This window comes from Microcebus murinus, chromosome 2 (assembly GCF_040939455.1).
Source record: "Microcebus murinus isolate Inina chromosome 2, M.murinus_Inina_mat1.0, whole genome shotgun sequence".
NCBI lineage: Eukaryota > Metazoa > Chordata > Mammalia > Primates > Cheirogaleidae > Microcebus > Microcebus murinus.
The window spans coordinates 71981799-71995694 of NC_134105.1; the positions used below are offsets into that span (position 1 = coordinate 71981799).

General features: G+C 42.3%; 1 protein-coding gene across 2 annotated transcripts in view; it reads left to right on the forward strand.

Moving 5' to 3' along the window:
• Positions 1-11103: 11103 nt before the first annotated feature.
• The window catches only part of LRRC8D (leucine rich repeat containing 8 VRAC subunit D), a 114526-nt gene continuing 111733 nt past the window's right edge, over positions 11104-13896 (forward strand). The window contains exon 1 of one of the 2 annotated variants that reach the window (XM_012790857.3): positions 11104-11388. The gene's annotated coding sequence lies outside the window, so the exon portion shown is untranslated. Of the gene's footprint in view, positions 11389-11993; positions 12283-13896 lie in introns of those variants that run through there. The other variant, XM_012790858.3, reaches the window with a different exon arrangement.

A 13896-nucleotide genomic window follows, 5' to 3' on the forward strand; every position in this document is an offset into this window, starting at 1 on the left:
CCTAGTCATCCTTTGGGACCCAGAAAAATATCATCTCCTCTGAAGCCTCCCTTGATGCACCCAGGCAGAGTATAATCTTTCTATTTTTTTTTCCAGTTTAAAGGTCGTATTTTTTTATTATTATTATTTTTTTATTTTAGCGTACTATGGGGGTACAAGTGTTAAGGTTACATATATCACTCATGCCCCCCTCCCCCCTCGAGTAAGAGCGTCAAGCGTGTCCATCCCCCAAATGTAGCACATCTTACTCGTTGTGTTCGTATATACCCATCCCCTCCTCCCCTCTCCCACCCGCCAGACACCCGATAAATGTTACTCCTATATGTCCACTTAGGTGTTGATCCGTTTAATACCAATTTGCTGGTGAGTACATGAGTGCTTGTTTTTCCATTCTTGAGATACTTCACTTAGTGGAATGGGTTCCAGCTCTATCCAAGAAAATACAAGAGGTGCTATATCACCATTGTTTCTTAAAGCTGAATAGTATTCCATGGTATACATATACCACATTTTATTAATCCACTCATGAATTGATGGGCACTTGGGTTGTTTCCACAGCTTTGCAATTGTGAATTGTGCTGCCATAAACATCTGAGTCCTTTCCTCACCAGACTGTGAGCTCTTAAAGGAGCAGGAAAATGCTTGATTGGCATGTATGTTTCGGCATTCAGCACAATGTTGGCTCACAGTGAGCAAGTACTCAATAAATGTTATTATGTCACACATATGTGTATATATATATATATATAAATTGTTGAATGTATGCATGTATGGCAATGACAAGAACAAATAATAAAAAGGATTGATCATAGATGTTAGCTCATAAATTAATAATCATTGGTTTATCACTGTGCAAGGCAGTGGTGGAGACTAAAGAAACATGAAATAGAGTCTAGGTCCTAGTTGGGAGAGTTAAAAGAAACATACCTGAAATAGCAGGGAACACACAAACCAATATTTAATTACCTCTTACAGTGAATGGTTTAGAGCAGTGAGGGATGGATGTCAGAATTGGCTTTTTCTGTTCTACCCCCCTACAAGACGATTGCCCCAATGCAATTTTTAACACTCAAATAGCTGTCAGAATCTCTTTTCTGGGTGTTCCTGATTCTACCTTGCACTTTATTCTGGTTGTTAAAAGGTGCTGAAATCTGGGTATTTATGTGAAATTTCCTGATTATCAAATATTGGCAACTAATTTTTATTTATTTGTTTGTTTGTTTGTTTATTTTTTATTTGAGACACAATCTCACTCTGTCATCCAGACTGGAGTGCAGTGGCATGATCATAGCTCACTGCAGCCTCAAATTCCTGGGCTCAAGTGACCTTCCCGCTTTAACCTCCAAAGTAGCTGGGACTATAGGTGTAAGCTACCACACCAGGCTAATTTTTATTTTTATTTTTTTATTTTTTATTCTTTTTCCTTTGAGATAGAGTCTTGCTCTATCACCCCAGGTAGAGTGCAGTGGAGTCATCATTGCTCACTGTAACCTCAAACTCCTGGGCTCAGGCGATCCTCCTGCCTCAGCCTCCCAAGAAGCTAAGATTATAGGCATGCAGCACCACACCTGCCTCATTTTTCTATTATTTTTAGAGATGAGGTCTCATTCTTGCTCTGGCTGGTCTCAAACTCTTGACCTCAAGCAATCCTCTTGCCTCGGCCTTCCAGAGTGCTAGGATTACACGCCTGAACCATCGCACCCAGCCCAGGCTACAATAAAAATTTTTTTTTGTAAAGACAGGATCTTGCTCTGTTGCTCAGGCTGGTCTGGAACTCCTGGCCTCAAGTGACCCTCCCGCCTCAGCCTTCCAAAGTGCTAGGATTACAGGCATGAACCACCATACCTGGCTTAGCAACTAATTTAAAAATTTTATGCTAAGCATGGTGGCTAATGCCTATAATCCTAGCACTCTGGGAGGCCTAGCACTCTGGGAGGCTGAGGCAGTGGGATGGCTTGAGCCCAGGAAATTGAGGTTGCAGTGAGCTACGATGACACCACTGAACTCTACCTGGGGTGACAGAAAGAGACTCTGCCTCAAAAAGAAAAAATTTAGAACACTGTGCATTTAAAACACATCTGTAGGCTGTGAGTTTACAGATTGTCAGCCAGGTGTCACAAAAAGAGAAGGGAGACCAAATGGTTAACTCATAAAATTCTTGCTTACTCCATTAGAAAGAGAAAAAACTGTTACAGCTCATGGATAGCTATTAAAGACGAAAAAAAGAAAGAGAAAAACAAACATATTTTTAGGAGATGGATAAATGTTAGTGAGGAAAGTGGCAAGAGAACTACCTATTGGTGTGCTGGAGATAAACTTCCAGAGGATATCATAGAATGTCAGGAATGGAAGGTACCTGGTCTCCTAGTCGCATATATGAGCGATTTAGAGTCATGGCCTTAGCTCCCTGTGTTAGCTAGGGTTCTCCCAGAACCAATATGATATCTATCTATCTATCGATCGATCGATCGAGAGGGAGGGAGGTAAAAGGGTATTTATTATGAGAATTTGCTCATGTGATTATGGAGGCTGAAAAGTCCACGACATGCCTCATACTAGTTAGAGAACCAGGGAAACCAGTGGTATAGTTCAGCCTGAGTCCAAAGGCCTGAGAACCAAGGGAGCCGACAGTGTAACTCTCAGTCTGAGTCTGGAGGCCTGACATCCTGGGGAGACTACTAGAGCAAGTCCTGGAATCTGAAGGCCCACAAACCTGGAGTTCTAACGTCCAAGAGAGGAGAAGATGGGCGTACTAACTACAGAAGGAAATTGGAATTTGCCTTTCCTCTGCCTTTTTGTTCTATCCGGGACCCCACCTGATTGGATGGTACCAACCCACCTTGGGTGAAAGTGGATCTTCCTTACTCTGTCCACCGATTCAAATGCCAGTGTCTCCCAGAAATACCCTCACAGACATACCCAGAAATAATGCTTTTCCGGCTGTCGGTATATCTCTTCACCTAGTTGACACCTAAATTTAACCATCATACTCCCTTTTGGCTTAGTTTCCCTGACTGAGCTAAGCAAGGACACCAACTTCAAGAAGGATGGGGAACAGGAGACAGGACGGCTGCCTCCTTCTACGAGTCTGCATGGCCTGGGAGCAATTCACATTAGGACAATGCTGACATTTAGTTCCCTGACTACAACCTCTCAGTCTAAACTTTATTTTCAAATCATCTCCAGGTCGCACTGCTTTGAGACATTGTCAGATGAAGTTTCAAACTATGCTCAGACATAGTAATCTTTCAAATCCAGAATGCTAGAATTTCACCTGTAGGAAAACCCCACAGGCTGGCTTCCCTCTTCCTGTTCCAACATTCCTCTCTCTAGCTCAGAAAGAGTTGCTCAGCCTCATCTTGACATTTAAGGTTTCTGGCTGTGCTCCTCTTCTCTTCCCACAGACAAGAGCTATGAGGAGACATCCCAACAAAGTGAGTTCCAAGTGGATTGTTAAACATTCTACTCACTATTTGGAAGCAGTAATTATCTTTCTTCTTTTTAAATGACCATACAAATTAGTTTGTGCTAGGGGATTTTAATTTTTGTAAGAATTTCTCAATTCTTTTTTATGATGATTTTCCTGAGGATTTTTGTACCATTTTGACTTTTAATTGGCAAAACTATAACTAAGATTCCCACTTGCTACTTTGTCACATCTGTGTTTTTTTATTCTAATTTAAACCTTTTATTTTAGCCAGATTAGATATATGGCAGCCTTATTGTACAACATGACAGTTTTAAAGTAAATAATATGTTAGGGGGGAATTAATGTTTAATCTGCTCTTATTCTTTTCGCCATTGTGTCACTTTACTTAAATATTTTCTCTAATTAAAATACAATTTAGGACTTTGGAATTATTATTTAACAATTTTGTTTGCTTGTTAACTCAGATCAGATTGTTTTTCTTTGTATGAGATTAGCAAAATGATAACGTTTTACAATAAATTTCTTTTGCCACATAAACTACTAGGTGCTATTTTACTAATAGGTATGATTTGAAAACTCTGAATATGAATGCCTTTTTTCAATTAACAAATATTCAGGGAATAGCATGATGTAGAAAAATATCTTCCTGGCAAAAATTTTTCTGAGTTTCTTATTGATTACAAATCTAAAATAACTTCATTAATTTATTAAGAAATAATTACTCAGTGTCTTCTATGTACCAGACACAATTCAAAATACATGGCACACATCAGTCAGCAAAACTGATAAAATTTTCTGTCTGCAAAGGGCTTATATTCTAGCAGAGAGGGATAAATAATAAACAAAAAATATAATAAGCAAGTGATAAGTGCTCAGGGAAAAATAATAAAGCAAAGTAATGGGAACAGGAGTAGGCAGGGTGTGGGTTCCAGTGTTAGATATGGTTGTCTGGGTACACTTCCCCTAGTAATGACATTTGGGAGGGGTGTGTGTACAAATCATGTGAGAACCTCACAAGGCACTGTAGGGACTTTGGCTTTACTCTGAGTAAAATGGGGAGCTATCATGGGGTTTGGGCAATGGATGAGATGATCAGACATATGTTAAAATGATCACTCTGGTTGCTGTTGAGAATAGACTGTGGATGAAATTCCAAAAAAAAAAAGAAGGAAAGAAAATAATATTAAGAAAATTAATAAAAATAAAAAATAAATTAATAAATAAAAGATAGAGAAGAGACTGTGGGGAAGATAAGGCAGGAGTGGAAGCACGTAGATGAATTAGATGACAGATCAGTTAATCCAGGAGAGGAGACAGATGATGGTGCATGGGACCAAAGTGGTAGCCATAAGTGTATATTTAAAAAGTAAAACCAACAGAACTTCCTGACTACTTTGATATGGGTTGCAAGACTAAAAGAGTCAAGAATGACTCAGGGCTTTTGGTCCAAGCAACCAGAAGGATGGAATTACCATTTAGTGTGGCAAGGAGGGGGGACTGCTGTGTAGGATGCATAGTTTTCTTGGAGAAACCAGGAGTTTGGGCTTTTTTGTTGTTTTTGTTTTTGTTTTCTTTATTAGGCATGTCTATGTTTTATTTTCCTTTAGGTGATTTTTTTTTTTTGAAAATTACATTTCCAAGCAATCAGTCCTTACAAACAGGGCTAACCTTTCCAAAAATAAAATACAGTATCTAGATTCTCAAAACTCATAAAACCAACTGGAAATGTCTGGTTGTCAACCAATAGTGTCATGCTCTGTCAGTTTCACATCAAAGTAATAATCTATAACTAATTTCAATAGTCAAATTCCAATTCTAATTATTACTAGAGATTACCATTGTTATTCTCTACTGTACTGACAATTGTCTGATTGCTGAATTGTATATCATAAATTGTGTTTGGCAAGGAGTTTTGTTTTGAACATATTAAGTTTGAAATATTATATATATATATATATATATTACATGTCTCAGTGGGAAAACCACCTAGGGAGTCATAAACACAAATTGAAGTTCTGGAAAGGGGATTGAGTTAGAGATACAAATGCAGACTTGTTGGCATAGGAAGGGGATTTCAAGCTGTTTGACTGGATAAGCCCATAGAAGTGAATGGGTTTGATGTCTTGAAAGGCCAGGGAATGCAGTTTACTAAATAGGCAGAAGTATTCAATGGTGTCAAATGCTGCTGAGAGGTCAATTAAGGACTAAGAATTGTTCACTGTATTTAGCAATGTGGAAGTCATCAGTTTCCTTGGCAAGATGAGTTTCAGTGATGCTTTCGGAGTAAAACCCTGATTCAATTAAAGGTTTTAAGATAAAAGGAGAACAAAGAAATTGGACACAATGAGTATAGACAATTCTTTTGAGATGTTTAGATGCAAAGGAGAGAAATGGGGTAGGGAAAGCAGAGTCAAGAGAAATTGTATTCCTTAAAATGAGAGAAATATCCAGCAGGATAGAGCATGTGGAAAAAGAAAAAAAATGAGAGAAATAATATCATTTTTAAAAATTGGTGATGGCAATAATCTAGTAGAGAGCGAAATAAATGATATAAGACAGGGGAACAACTGCCAAGTTATTGTTTGAGATGAGATGAGATCTAGTGCAAGTGAAAGGGTGGGCTTTAGATGAGAACCTGGATAGTTCCTCCATCCTAGACATGGGCAGGAAGGCAGAGTGCCTGGGTACAGATTCACAGGCAGTTGAATTTAGTGTTTCTACAAGTTTTCTTTTTCTTTTTTCTTTTTTTTTTCTTTTTTTTTTTTGAGACAGAGTCTTGCTTTGTTGCCCTGGCTAGAGTGAGTGCCATGGCGTCAGCCTAGCTCACAGCAACCTCAATCTCCTGGGCTCAAGCAATCCTGCTGCCTCAGCCTCCCAAGTAGCTGGGACTACAGGCATGTGCCACCATGCCCGGCTAATTTTTTGTATATATATATATTAGTTGGCCAATTAATTTCTTTCTATTTATAGTAGAGATGGGGTCTCGCTCTTGCTCAGGCTGGTTTCGAACTCCTGACCTCGAGCAATCCGCCCACCTCGGCCTCCCAGAGTGCTAGGATTACAGGCGTGAGCCACCGTGCCCGGCTTTTCTTTTTTTTAATTTGGTGAAGGGAACACTTATTCCTGGACTACCAATAAAGAAGCATCTGCCCACCTAGATAGGCAACTCTAATGTTACCACTCTATCAACCTGTTTTAGAAGGCATAGACCCATTTCTTTCTTCTCATTGTGGTTGATTAAGACAGGTACCCTTAGTTTTTCTGGTTTCTAGTTTCACCATATTATTTCTAATTATAGCAGTCTGGCAATTTCCCTTCCTCTTTGGACTTGATGTTATGTCAATACTCATGGAGAGTTACCCCACACACTCCTAGCAGTTCCATTTCCTCCACGCTGCTTCTCCTCCTATGACCTGCTTGTTTCTAGCCTAGTCTCCATCACGTCGTCAATTTCCTCAGCTGCGAAAAAGGGAGACAATTTGCCACCTTAGTTACCTACAAGGCTAACAGTTTCAATAAGTCTAAGAAATGAAATGACTTAACCCATCTAAAGAAAGAATAGAAAGATAAGAAGTAGGAGATGGCACAGGAGAGGAAAGAAAGAGAAGATGAGAAGGCATTTACCATTTGCTTAGGCTGAACTCCTATTATGTAATTTCAAAGCATTATATGTATATGAGTCCCCGACTTTTAAAAATACGAAGGGCTCTAGATGTTACATACTATGTTAGCTGTGGTCTTAACAGAGCCCCAAGAGAGCAAGAAATTTGGTTCACACTTATAATATGTGGACATACTTAGGTAACATTTACTGATCAACACCTATGGTCTGGGCGCTTGGCTAAGCCCTTTCCATATATTATCTCATGTAATTCTTGCCCTCATAATAACCTGTGATAGGGGTTATTATCCCCATTTCAGAAATGAGGAAACCAAGAGAGGAGAGAGAGAGAGAAAGAGGGTATTTCAAGTAATTTGAAATCCTTCAACATTATGACCAATTTTCAATCAAATATATTCTATGCTTATTTGTGCATGGTTATGCAAGTATAGCCAGATTCAGCTCCTCCCCAGGGCTAGTTTTCACTTTTGAAGCAATTCATTATGATATTACTCATGAGCTACACCAGTGCATTTGGGATCAATTTATGAAGTTTGATTACTGTACAATTCTTCAAAAAACATGTTTACAGATTATTGAAACTCACATTGCATACTATTTGATAGGCACTCAACTAGGTGATAGAAAAAGGAAGAATGCAAAGTCACTCCTCCAAGGAGCTCTGATTCTTCTCTAGTAAGAAAGTCAATTATTCATTCATTCATTCAAAAGTATTAAGTGCCTTAGAGCATGCTAAATGCTATAGCTTATGTAAGAATAAATCAACTTAGAATTACAGTACTTGGTAAAAGGAGATGTGCAAATAATGGCTTTATCAGACAGTACTGTGATTAAGTGCTCGGACTGCTAGAGCCAGGCCACCTGACTTAAAAGTCTAGTTCTGCCATTTAAAGGCTATGTAGTATTGAGCTAGTTACATAAACCTCTTTAAGCCTTTGTTGCCCATCTATAAAATGAGGATAATATCTTATAGGGTTGCTGTGAAGACCAAAAGTGCATATATGTAAAGAATTTAGAAGAGTACCTGTGTATTTATTTGGTTGTTATTATAGTGACACAGATTTACCATATCCTGGAACAGTTGTCAATTTCTGATTATAACAACTCAGCAAAGGATAGTAAATGCCCTATGAATTTTTGTTGAATAGAACTTTTTTGAAGCCTTATTGTTTTCCCCTGTAGACATGTCTAGAGTAGCCTCAGATTCCTTTTCTATCATATTTCTTAATTTCAAACCCAATGTCAAACCAGTTATTGCTCTTTGCTGCCTCCTTCTCGGTTGTTTTCCTTGTGGGAGAGGGGGAGCTGACAGTTCTTTTTTTTTTTTTTTTTTTTTTTTTACATCTGATCATCAGTTATTTTTCATTACTTGTCATTGTTAGAGCTCTTAATAATTTTATATTTTCTATAATCTGAATGTTTATATCCTCCCCAAATTCATATGTTGAAATCCTAACCCCCAAGATGATGGTATTAGGATGTGGTGCCTTTGGGAGGTGATGAGGTCATGATAGCAGAACCCTCATGAATGGATTTAGTGCCCTTATAAAAGAGGCCTGAGACCCCTCACCCCTTGCACCACGTGAGGACACAGTAAGCAGGCACCCTCTATGAGCCAGGAAGAGGGCCCTCACCAGACTCTGAATCTGCCAATGCCTTGATTTTGGACTTCCCAGCCTTCAGAACTGTGCAAAATAAATTTCTGTGTGCATAAGCCACCCAGTTTATGGTATTTTGTTATATCAGCCTGAACATAATAAGATAATTCTTTGAAAAATGTTTATTATTTTTCTTATTATAAAAGTAACATGTGCTCAATATAAAAACAATTCAGAAACAGAACTTGGTAACAGAAAGTGAAAGGCCCTGGTAATCCCACATCCAGAGATAATCACCATTAACAATCACTATTAACCACCATTAACAACTTGTTACATATGCTTCCAGATTTCTTCTAAAGCATTCATTTAATAACATGTATATCTTGGTACAGAAAAGGGATCATATTATTCATATTATTCTACAGCTTGCTTTTTTCCCTTATGACTTTGAACATCTTTCCATGTAGATACAAATAGATCTTGTTTTTGTTAATGGTTGCTAAAGGTTTCCTTCTACACATCTAGCATAATTTGCTTAACCAGTTTCCTATTTGGATTTTGTCATTAGACTTTTACACTATTACTTGTTTACACTGTTCCAATAAATACATCTGTACATATGTTTTTTGTACACATGTCTAAATATTTATGACATATATTAATCATTTTACACAAATATCCCTAAGGTATAAATTTCTAGATGTGGAATTGCCTGTTCAAAGAGAACACATCTACTTATTTTGTCAACAATTTTCAAATTGTCCTCTAAAGGGATTTTTCCAATTTACTCTCACGTTTACACTGTGTGAGAATGTCTGTTTCTCCACATTTGACTGTTTTTGGAGTATTTTTTATTTTCTCAATTTATACCAATCTTGAAATAATTTTTTTTTTCAAATCTAAAAATTACAGTTTAAAACCCAGGGACGATCAAAAAGTGGAGCAAAGTACACAAGATTGTTCTGTACAAACAGCATAATATTCCAAATTAATTATAACACTGGGATGTTTTCAATCAAAATATCAAACTAGTTTTCAACAGCTTAAAACGGTTTTAACCCCCAAGATCAGCAAATCTGAGACTGAATAGATCAGCGCCACACGCTCCCTGCCCACACCCCTCCTTCCTGGCCGGGAGTGTGAGGTAGAAGCTGCCGGCATGAGGGACAGGAGAAGGAAAGGGAGAACGCAAGAGGAGGGCAGAGAGCTCCGAATCTGGTGTCATCTTGTTGGTCCAGGGCAGTCCCTTGACTGTATTCTGGACCTCTCTGTGATCCTACTGGGCGTCTTCTCTTCTTTACTTTCTTCCATGGTGAGGAGGTTCCCATCAGCCAAGGGTCAGTTCTATTCCCGCCTCTGTGAATCCTTTCCTAAAACCCTCGAAAACCACTCTTCAGTGCCTCTTTATATCTAAAGCAACACCTTCCTCAGCATCTAACATTTTGTGCGGCATGCTTATTAAGAGCACTTAGAGGCTGCGTAAATGTTGATCGGACGTTTGCTGACATGGAGGGACCTTGGTAGAAAACAGATGAGACTTCCCATGGTTCACAGAAACACATGGATTCAGATAATGAAGTATAGGGCTGAACTATTTGTTTTGTTAGAACCAAGTAATTCCAAACATCCTGCCTTACTTTAGGTCTTGGTCGCTCCCTCTCCTCACCCACAAAAAAGACTGCACAGAAACTTCGATCTTACAACAACAACAAAAAAGGGGGGAAACTCTCAGGTTGGAAAACCCTCTTAGCTGAGAATAACCTTTTCACCTGCCTGGTTCAGTTGTTAAGACATCTTTGGCAAAAATTAATGGGGACAAAGGGGCAGACTCAGATGAAGACAAGAACTGACTCTACAATACAGCTTTAATAGCAGAGGCAGAACAAATGAAGTTGAGAAACTATTCATGCCAAGATGTAGTTGTGTGCTCCAAATCCCAGGTAAGTACGTTCTCCTTAGACTTGGAGGGCCCTTAAATGACTTTTTAACTATAACCCACCCCAACTCTCCCCTTCAGCCAAGTCTTAAGATCAGAGTTTAATCGACAGGATAGACCCTTTCGCCCAGGAGGGGAGAAGTTTCCTGAGCTTGCCTCGCACCTGACTGGCAACAGTGCCTGCCAGGCACCGAGCCGTGCCCAGGTGGGCGTTTGACAGGTATTTCAGCTACCTGAAATAGATAGACCGCTGCCCTTCTTCCCCGCCCCAAGCACCTGCTCGGCATCTAGAAGCTCTCGCAGCCAGTTCCCAGCCCTGAGCCACCTCCCTCGCCACACAGCCCCCTCCGGTCAGCCGGCCCGCCCAGCTACGGAAGCGCCCGGACCCGGGGCTTGCTCGGCAGGGCAAGCGGGGAAAGTGCTCGCAATCACATGGAGGCCCGGGCCCGCCCCATTGGCTGCGGCCGGGCCAGTCCCGGCGCTCGCCGGCTGCGGTTGGTCCCAGAGCTGCAGCGCCTGCACGGGCCCGGAGTCCATGTTACGCTTTGTCTAATTCCCCTCGTTACAGAGTCATGTGCTGCTGCTCCCGTCGCCGCCGCTGCCGCCGCCCGTGGTGCCCCGGCTCCTCCGCCGCGCTTCGAGGTGGCAGCCGCGGGCGGGGCCGCGGGAGCAGGGTCCAGGGCGCAGCGCGCCTTCGCCGCCCCGGCGCGTCCCGGTGCAGCCGCCGCCCGCCGCAGGTGATGCCGCCACCTCCCGCCTCTGCATAAGCCTTGGCTTGGCGGCCGAGCTGCCCCAAAAGGTTGGTGTGCATCTCTCCGGGCAGGGGCAGGGGCTGCCAGGGAGCGCGACGCGCAGGTGGAGCGGCGCCGGAGCTGGAGCCGGAGCCGGAGCGCGCAACCCGGCGCAGGCGTCCTGCTCCTCCGCGCGCGGCCCCGCGGCCCGAGCGGAGGCTGGGGCCGAGAACTCGATTGGGGACAACGAGGGGGTCGGGAGGAGGTGGCGACGAGCGGAGCTGGGCTGCTGTTTGAGACCGCCTGGGCCCGGGAGATTGTTCCGCTTTCGGCAATCCTAGCGGCCGAAGGCTCTGGGCCCTGCGAGGGGCTGGCTCCTGTGCCCCCTGCGCGCGCTCCCTTCGCTCGCCTTCCTCCGCCGGAAAGGCGGGGAGAGCCGGTTACAGCCCGGCTGGTTCCTCCCAGAGGTGGGTGTTTGGTGTTTGGCCTTGCTGGCCCGGTGCCCATAAGGTGAGCCCTTTAACTTCCCCAGAAACGCCTCCCCTCCGCCGCCTTCCCGCGCCGGGTGGGCTGCGCTGGAGCCCGGCGGGCGGGCGGGCGGGGGCGGGGAGGTGAAGGCCCAGCCCCGCCCCCGCGCCTGTGGGAGGGAGCGGGCGGCCCGCAGGTGCACTCAGCACGCCGCGGGCCGTCTCCGGGTTGGGTACCGGTATAATCCGCTTCTAGCTTGTTTGGAGGCGTGGGCTCTTGGGAGCGGGACTTCTGCTCGATTCCTGTCCAGGGGCTTGGAAAAGAGAATTGGGGGTGGTTGCCCAGAGGCCGGATCACCTCCGGCTACTGGAGGGGTGATAGGGCCTTTCCCCTTTATTTGGGGTATCCCTTGCAGATAACGAAATGAGATTTTTCGATTTTTTAAAAAGCCAGCTGCAGTGAAGAAGAACTGCTGCAGGTCGAGGGGAGGAGAGGTAGGTCCCTGTTGGTGATGAAGAGGTGGGGTGTGAGGTCCCAGGAGTACGCAGTTGGGGTGTGTGTGGCCCACCGTGGAGAGGTGAGGTTGTGGGAAGGAAAACAGCGAGGATGACAGGGAGAGAGCACTCAGGAGGTAGGCAGAGAGGTGGGGAATAGGTATTAGGGAGTCCTAGCTAAATGTGGGGCCCAGCTTGAGCTCTTACTTGGCTCCTGTTGCTTTGCAGATTTCTTGCTCCTTGAATTTGAAAAATATTTTTTGTTGGACAAGGAAAGCTAGGGGGATGTATTTTGGAAGAGATACAGGAGTAAAGAGCTGACTTCTGGAAACTTTCCTTGGCAGCTTTAATAATAAAATTTCTTTCAGGCAGCATTTATTGAACACCTATTACGTGTTCTGTGCTGGACGTTGGTAAAGTCTGGACAGGCAGGGAATTCCCATCTGCAATAATGGTGAGGGCTGTTTACCTCCAAGTGCCAAGAATGACAGTGATTCAGACCTTCCTTGCCAAAGCTTCTGGGGCCTCTGCTTCTTACAGACCTGTGGGGAAGAACCGTGCGTGGTAACCAGTAATTGGGGTCTTCAGACAACATTTATTTTTACAGTCCAGAAATATTGAACAAATGGCTGCTGTCAGATAGTTCAGGGTTGGAATTCTTGCTTCCCCTGTCTTGACACCAACTGACTAAATCCCTGTTAAAATTCAAGTGCAAAATGAGAAAGAACCTGAGATTAAAATTAGGTGGTTAAAATAGGGGTCTGACTTTGGAGTGTCTGGTCTCTGTAGGTTACTTAGGGAGTCCCACCATAAAATGATTAGGTAATCTGTGGTGCTGGAAAAAAATTCCAAAATCTTGGAATGTTACAGTTTATATATTTGAACATTTTATCTTACATTTGTCTCTTTTTTTATTGAGAGTGTGTGTGTGTGTGTGTGTGTGTGTGTGTAACTTTTGTTGATTAAAATAGATTTGAAGGTTGGAGAGGAAACTGTCCTTAGGTGACCCCCCCTTCCCTTACCCTGTGGAGAAGCCTGTGATGCAACAGTTAAAGTATTGAGCCACACTTGTATCTTTTTCTCTCTGCTCTATTTTCCAGCATTTAAAAAACTTTGTCAAAACTTGGCCTTTTTCCCCTTAATTTTAATGTTGTGCAGAGCTTTTTTAAAAAATTAATTTTAGAAAATTCTGATGTGTTTATCATGTCCAAATAAATTGTTTTGGTAGCTGTATTTTGGAAATTAGACTAGACTCCATTCTCAGTACTGTATGTAAATTGGCACTGGCTATTAAAAGTTAAAATTTTGTCAGAACTGTGGACCCATGATCACATGTTCTTGAAATGATAGTTTGTAAGGGAATTCGCTTATTTTTAATTGGAGCTGGTGTTTGACATTCTAACTAACACCAGTTAATATTTATTAGTACCAGCAGCAAGTAAAGTACTAGAGTGGTGCTATATAACCTTAACAAGGAAGGAGAAGATTTTTGTAGTAATCACAGAGAGCAGATGAGACAGGTACATGCAAGGACACCAGCAGAAGCAAACAATCACACTTGTCTAAGAATTCAGGTGTTTGGAGACAGATGAAAGTGTTGTGTGTGTTAGGACA